Genomic DNA, 6,703 nt, shown 5'->3' on the forward strand with positions numbered 1-6,703 from the left:
ACTTGCAGGTAGAGTCTGTAATTAAGAAAGCAAATGTAAAGTTGTTGTTTATCTCAAGAGGGTTGGAATATAAAAGCAGCGATGTGCTTCTGAGGCTTTATAAGGCTCTAGTTAGGCCCCTTTTAGAATACTGTGTCCAATTCTGGGCCCCACACCTCAGGAAGGACATACTAGCCCTGGAGCGTGTCCAGCGGAGATTCACACGGATGATCCCTGGAAGTGTAGGTTTAGCATATGATGAACGGCTAAGGATCCTGGGATTGTACTCATTAGAGTTTAGAAGGTTGAAGGTAGATCTAATAGAAACTTACAAGATAATGTATGGTTCAGAAGGGGTGGATGCTAGGAAGTTGTTTCTGTTAGGCGGGGAGACTAGGACCCGTGGGCACAGACTTAAAATTAGAGGGGGTAAATTTAGAATGGAAATGAGGAGCTATTTCTTCAGCCAGAGAGTGGTGGGCTTATGTAATTCATTGCTGCAGAGTGCAGTGGAGGCCGGGTCATTGGATGCCTTCAAGGCAGAGATCGACAAATTCTTGATCTCAAAAGGAATCAAGGGCTACGGGGAGAGTGCAGGGAAGTGGTGTTGAAATGCCCATCAGCCATGATTTAAGTGGCAGAGTGGACTTGATGGGCCGAATGGCCTTACTTGCACTCCTATGTCTTATGGTCTTATGGTCTTATGGCTTGCACATTTTGGTGTGGATGAGGATATCCATTCTCTAGTGTAAGTAGGCACTCTCTTGTAGTAAACAACATATTGTTGATTGTAGCTCAGTGAGTATTAATTCTTCCAGAATTTTTAGGATTTTTAGCTTTGAGTCCTACAATATCGTTAGTTACTCGCTTCACCGATCCTCATAACACCATCACAGAGGTAGTGCTTTTGGCGCTGTATCAGTATTAATGTTCTTAAGGGAAAGATATCAGCTGTTCTCACCTAATATGGCTTACATGTGATTTCATATACACAACAATATGATTGACTCTTAAATGTCCTCGAAATGGCTACTCAGATCAAAGACAATTAATAGTGAGCAACAAATGCCGGCCTTGATAGAAATGCCCACATCAACTAGTTTTAAAAATATACAGCTTCAAAATTATGGTTGTTTAACCTGAGTGGCTGCACTGTGAACTTTGCCTTCATCCAGTAAGCTTAGAAAGTTTAAATATATGAGTATAACTTCTTTGTTCCACTCAGGTAATGATTGTTGATATGCAATATTAAGTCAGGCACGCAAGCTCAGCAATAAATAATTCTAGATAATAAACTGTGAGGCTGGATAAACACAGCAGGCCCAGCAGCATCTCAGGAGCACAAAAGCTGATGTTTCGGGCCTAGACCCTTCATCAGAGAGGGGGATGGGGTGAGGGTTCTGGAATAAATAGGGACGGGGGGAGGTGGACCGAAGGTGGAGAGAAAAGAAGATAGGTGGAAAGGAGAGTATAGGTGGGGAGGTAGGGAGGGGATAGGTCAGTCCAGGGAAGACGGACAGGTCAAGGAGGTGGGATGAGGTTAGTAGGTAGGAGATGGAGGTCGGCTTGGGGTGGGAGGAAGGGATGGGTGAGAGGAAGAACAGGTTAGGGAAGCAGAGACAGGTTGGACTGGTTTTGGGATGCAGTGGGTGGAGGGGAAGAGCTGGGCTGGTTGTGTGGTGCAGTGGGGGGAGGGGACGAACTGGGCTGATTTTGGGATGCAGTGGGGGAAGGGGAGATTTTGAAGCTGGTGAAGTCCACATTGATACCATTGGGCTGCAGGGTTCCCAAGCAGAATATGAGTTGCTGTTCCTGCAACCTTCGGGTGGCATCATTGTGGTACTGCAGGAGGCCCATGATGGACATGTCATCTAAAGAATGGGAGGGGGGAGTGGAAATGGTTTGCGACTGGGAGGTGCAATTGTTTATTGCGAACCGAGTGGAGGTGTTCTGCAAAGCGGTCCCCAAGCTTCCGCTTGGTTTCCCCAATGTAGAGGAAGCCACACCGGGTACAATGGATACAGTATACCACATTGGCAGATGTACAGGTGAACATCTGCTTAATATGGAAAGTCATCTTGGGGCCTGGGATAGGGGTGAGGGAGGAGGTGTGGGGACAAGTGTAGCTTGAAGAGTTAGAACATAGAACAGTTTTTCCGCCACCTTCGCCTCCATGCTTACTTCTTCAACCGTGAACCTAACCCTCCTTCCACTGACCCCTTCGCCCGCTTCCAACACAAGTCCTCCTCCTGGACACCACCCCGAGGCCTCCTACCTTCCCCCGACCTCTTCATCTCCAACTGCCGTTGAGACATTAACCGCCTCAACCTCTCCACCCCTCTCACCCACTCCAACCTCTCCCCTGCAGAACGGGCAGCCCTCCACTCCCTCCGCTCCAACCCCAACCTCACCATCAAACCCGCAGACAAGGGTGGCGCAGTGGTAGTATGGCGCACTGACCTCTACATTGCCGAGGCCAAACGCCAACTCTCCGATACTACCTCCTACTGTCCCCTCGATCATGACCCCACTCCCGAGCACCAAACCATCATCTCCAACACTATTCATGACCTCATCACCTCAGGAGACTTCCCACCCACAGCCTCCAACCTCATTGTTCCCCAACCCCGCACGGCCCGTTTCTGTCTCCTTCCCAAAATCCACAAACCTGCCTGCCCTGGTCGACCCATTGTCTCAGCCTGTTCCTGCCCCACCGAACTCATCTCCACCTATCTGGACTCCATTTTCTCCCTTTTGGTTCAGGAACTCCCTACTGACGTCCGTGACACCACCCACGCCGTCCACCTCCTCCAGAACGTCCAATTCCCTGGCCCCCAACACCTCATTTTCACCATGGACGTCCAGTCCCTATACAAGTGTATTCCGCATGCAGATGGCCTCAAGGCCCTCCGCTTCTTCCTGTCCCGCAGGCCCGACCAGTCCCCCTCCCCCGACACCCTCGTCCGCCTAGCCGAACTCGTCCACACACTCAACAACTTCTCTTTCCATTCCTCCCACTTCCTACAGACAAAGGGGGTGGCCATGGGCACCCCCATGGGCCCCAGCTATGCCTGCCTCTTTGTAGGTTACGTGGAACAGTCTCTCTTCCGCACCTACACAGGCCCCAAACCACACCTCTTCCTCCGTTACATTGATGACTGTATTGGCGCCGCCTCTTGCTCCCCAGAGGTGCTCGAACAGTTAATCCACTTCACCAACACCTTCCACCCCAACCTTCAGTTCACCTGGGCCATCTCCATCACATCCCTCACCTTCCTGGACCTCTCAGTCTCCATCTCAGGCAACCAGCTTGTAACTGATGTCCATTTCAAGCCTCCGCTTGGTTTCCCCAATGTAGAGGAAGCCACACCGGGTACAATGGATACAATATACCACATTGGCAGATGTGCAGGTGAACCTCTGCTTAATATGGAAAGTCATCTTGGGGCTTGGGATAGGGGTAAGGGAGGAGGTGTGAGGGCAAGTGTAGCATTTCCTGTGGTAGCAGGGGAAGGTGCCGGGTGTGGTGGGGTTGGAGGGCAGTGTGGAGCGAACAAGGGAGTCACGGAGAGAGTGGTCTCTCCGGAAAGCAGAAAAGGGTGGGGATGGAAAAATGTCTTGGGTGGTGGGGTCGGATTGTAGATGGCGGAAGTGTCGGAGGAAAATGCGTAGTATCCAGAGGTTGGTGGGGTGGTGTGTGAGAACGAGGGGGATCCTCTTTGGGCGATTGTGACAGGGGCGGGGTGTGAGGGATGTGTTGCGGGAAATGCGGGAGACGCGGTCAAGGGCGTTCTCGACCACTGTGGGGGGAGAGTTGCGGTCCTTGAAGAACTTGGACATCTGGGATGTGCGGGAGTGGAATGCCTCATCGTGGGAGCAGATGCGGCGGAGGCGGAGGAATTGGGAATAGGGGATGGAATTTTTGCAGGAGGGTGGGTGGGAGGAGGTGTGTTCTAGGTAGCTGTGGGAGTCGGTGGGCTTGAAATGGACATCAGTTACAAGCTGGTTGCCTGAGATGGAGACTGAGAGGTCCAGAAAGGTGAGGGATGTGCTGGATGGCCCAGGTGAACTGAAGGTTGGGGTGGAAGGTGTTGGTGAAGTGGATGAACTGTTCGAGCTCCTCTGGGGAGCAAGAGGCGGCGCCAATACAGTCATCAATGTACCGGAGGAAGAGGTGGGGTTTGGTGCCTGTGTAGGTGCGGAAGAGGGACTGTTCCATGTAACCAACAAAGAGGCCGGCATAGCTGGGGCCCATGCGGGTGCCCATGGCCACCCCCTTTGTCTGTAGGAAGTGGGAGGAATGGAAAGAGAAGTTGTTGAGGGTGAGGACGAGTTCGGCTAGGCGGATAAGGGTGTCGGTGGAGGGGGACTGGTCGGGCCTGCGGGATAGGAAGAAGTGGAGGGCCTTGAGGCCATCTGCATGCAGAATACACGTGTATAGGGACTGGACGTCCATGGTGAAAATGAGGTGTTGGGGGCCAGGGAATTAGAAGTTCTGGAGGAGGTGGACGGCGTGGGTGGTGTCATGGATGTAGGTAGGGAGTTCCTGAACCAAAGGGGAGAAAATGGAGTCCAGATAGGTGGAGATGAGTTCGGTGGGGCAGGAACAGGCCTGAGACAATGGGTCGACCAGGGCAGGCAGGTTTGTGGATTTTGGGAAGGAGATAGAAACGGGCTGTGCGGGGTTGGGGAACAATGAGGTTGGAGGCTGTGGGTGGGAGGTCTCCTGAGGTGATGAGGTCATGAATGGTGTTGGAGATGATGGTTTGGTGCTCGGGGGTGGGGTCATGATCGAGGGGGCAGTAGGAGGTGGTGTCGGAGAGTTGGCGTTTGGCCTCGGCGATGTAGAGGTCAGTGCGCCATACTACCATTGCGCCACCCTTGTCTGCGGGTTTGATGGTGAGGTTGGGGTTGGAGCGGAGGGAGTGGAGGGCTGCCCGTTCTGCAGGGGAGAAGTTGGAGTGGGTGAGAGGGGTGGAGAGGTTGAGGCGGTTAATGTCTCAACGGCAGTTGGAGATGAAGAGGTCGGGGGAAGGTAGGAGGCCTCGGGGTGGTGTCCAGGAGGAGGACTTGTGTTGGAAGCGGACGAAAGGGTCAGTGGAAGAAGGGTTAGGTTCCCGGTTGAAGAAGTAAGCATGGAGGCGAAGGTGGCGGAAAAACTGTTCTATGTTCTAACTCTTCAAGCTACACTTACCCTCACACCTCCTCCCTCACCCCTATCCCAGGCCCCAAGATGACTTTCCATATTAAGCAGATGTTCACCTGTACATCTGCCAATGTGGTATACTGTATCCATTGTACCCGGTGTGGCTTCCTCTACATTGGGGAAACCAAGCGGAGGCTTGGGGACCGCTTTGCAGAACACCTCCACTCGGTTCGCAATAAACAAGTGCACCTCCCAGTCGCAAACCATTTCCACTCCCCCCTCCCATTCTTTAGATGACATGTCCATCATGGGCCTCCTGCAGTACCACAATGATGCCACCCGAAGGTTGCAGGAACAGCAACTCATATTCTGCTTGGGAACCCTGCAGCCCAATGGTATCAATGTGGACTTCACCAGCTTCAAAATCTCCCCTTCCCCCACTGCATCCCAAAATCAGCCCAGCTCTTCCCCTCCACCCACTGCATCCCAAAACCAGTCCAACCTGTCTCTGCTTCCCTAACCTGTTCTTCCTCTCACCCATCCCTTCCTCCCACCCCAAGCCGACCTCCATCTCCTACCTACTAACCTCATCCCACCTCCTTGACCTGTCCGTCTTCCCTGGACTGACCTATCCCCTCCCTACCTCCCCACCTTAACTCTCCTCTCCACCTATCTTCTTTTCTCTCCACCTTCGGTCCGCCTCCCCCTGTCCCTATTTATTCCAGAACCCTCACCCCATCCCCCTCTCTGATGAAGGGTCTAGGCCCGAAACGTCAGCTTTTGTGCTCCTGAGATGCTGCTTGGCCTGCTGTGTTCATCCAGCCTCACATTTTATTATCTTGGATTCTCCAGCATCTGCAGTTCCCATTATCACTGAATAAATAATTCTAGCCAAGTTTCTGAAAAGAAATAAGCAAAATTCCTTTGATCCTGAATTGGTAAATTCAGAGGACTAGAAATTTGTTTGCATCACAATTTACTATTTGTAGCTGGATTGCATTCTTCCAAATCAAAGTGAATAAGAAACAAAATTAATACACACATGACATCTGAATAATTGTTTCGTGAGCATATTTACCTCCATCGCTGCTTTCTGCTTCTCATCACTGCTGGTGAGCTTTATATACAGCTGGAAACTCCTGTCTGACAATGGTACATAGTACAGCGGAGGCTGTTTGCTCTTTCTTAAAGTAACCTGTCTCTTTGAGGGAAGCTACAAAAAGAAGATTTCTGCAATTAATACTTGAAAAAACTGAATGCCAGAGTTACCTTAGGAGATGCAGTCTACCTTTTAAGTCTAAATTAGAGTAAAGCAGTCTCAGCCTCATCAAACATGGACTCCCGGCTGAGACCGATAGCTAATCAATAGTGCACTTAGTATTGGGCTGAAAGCTATTTGGTAAATGAACAAAGGGAACAGAAATTAAAATGTTTGAAAATCATTTTTAATAACATATAAAACTATTTTCTTGTTATTTTGGGGTACAGTTGTCAAAATATAGGAATTCCTTAAAAACCATACAAAATCTGTTGACAACCAATGAATGACAATTCACCCAAAAATATTCCAGTTTAAGG

General features: G+C 50.7%; 1 long non-coding RNA gene across 1 annotated transcript in view; it reads right to left on the bottom strand.

Annotated features, from left to right (window-relative positions):
* LOC125458620 (uncharacterized) overlaps window positions 1-6,285 on the bottom strand; it is a 32,161-nt gene extending 25,876 nt beyond the window's left edge. Inside the window, exon 1 of the long non-coding RNA XR_007248869.2 lies at window positions 6,204-6,285. This is a non-coding gene — a long non-coding RNA (uncharacterized LOC125458620). The remainder of the gene's footprint in view (window positions 1-6,203) is intronic.
* Between the last annotated feature and the right edge of the window lie 418 nt (window positions 6,286-6,703).

The sequence above is a fragment of the Stegostoma tigrinum genome, chromosome 15 (assembly GCF_030684315.1).
Source record: "Stegostoma tigrinum isolate sSteTig4 chromosome 15, sSteTig4.hap1, whole genome shotgun sequence".
NCBI classification, from domain to species: Eukaryota; Metazoa; Chordata; class Chondrichthyes; order Orectolobiformes; family Stegostomatidae; genus Stegostoma; species Stegostoma tigrinum.